This window comes from Kuraishia capsulata, genomic scaffold (assembly GCF_000576695.1).
Source record: "Kuraishia capsulata CBS 1993 genomic scaffold, Kuraishia_capsulata_scaffold_1, whole genome shotgun sequence".
Taxonomy (NCBI): domain Eukaryota; kingdom Fungi; phylum Ascomycota; class Pichiomycetes; order Pichiales; family Pichiaceae; genus Kuraishia; species Kuraishia capsulata.
The window spans coordinates 2,361,777-2,362,598 of NW_019172950.1; positions in this window are offsets into that span (position 1 = coordinate 2,361,777).

Below are 822 nucleotides of genomic sequence, written 5' to 3' on the forward strand. Positions count from 1 at the left end.
ACGATTACACGGTGTTGGCTGTTTCTCGAGGATCTTCACCTAGTACATAATTGGAGTTGTTTATGTTAAGAAAAGTAAGAAGTTTCGAAGGAATAAAAAAGTCAGGTCAAAAGAAAAATATGAGGAATAATAGTCTAAAAAAACTCAAATAAAGAATAGACCGACGGACAGGACTCCCGAGATAATCGAGATAATCGAGGATGTGAATTGAACATTTGCTGAGCCAACAAAGGTCAAAACAGACACCGTAGAACTTGCAGCTGGTGTTCCTTCGGCCGTTGCTGTTGTTACCTTGCCAGTGAAGACAGTGGTTTCACTCGAAACGGAAGGCAATTCAGAATCCGAGGTGGAAGACGATGGGGAGCCGTTATCTCCAGATCCTCCATTAGGTGATGGAGTCTCAGTGAGTGTGATGACCTTAGTCGTCAAAAATGTGGAAGGCTTGCCATTGCCATCGGTAGTCGTAGCAGGACATATAGTCGTTGTAAGAGTGATGGGCTCGTAAGACGATTCAGAATCCGGGGTGGAAGACGATGGGGAGCCGTTATCTCCAGATCCTCCATTAGGTGATGGAGTCTCAGTGAGTGTGATGACCTTAGTCGTCAAAAATGTGGAAGGCTTGCCATTGCCATCGGTAGTCGTAGCAGGACCTGTAGTCGTTGTAAGCACGATAAAGGTGAGTGTTGTTGTTTCATCCGATTGGACAGGACTTGAAGAAGAGGAAGACACATCAGGGGAAACAGTGGACGTAGTTGTCTTTGTCAGAGTTGACTCAGAAAATGAGGATGGTTCACTGCTGGTACTCGACTCTGAAGACGACGA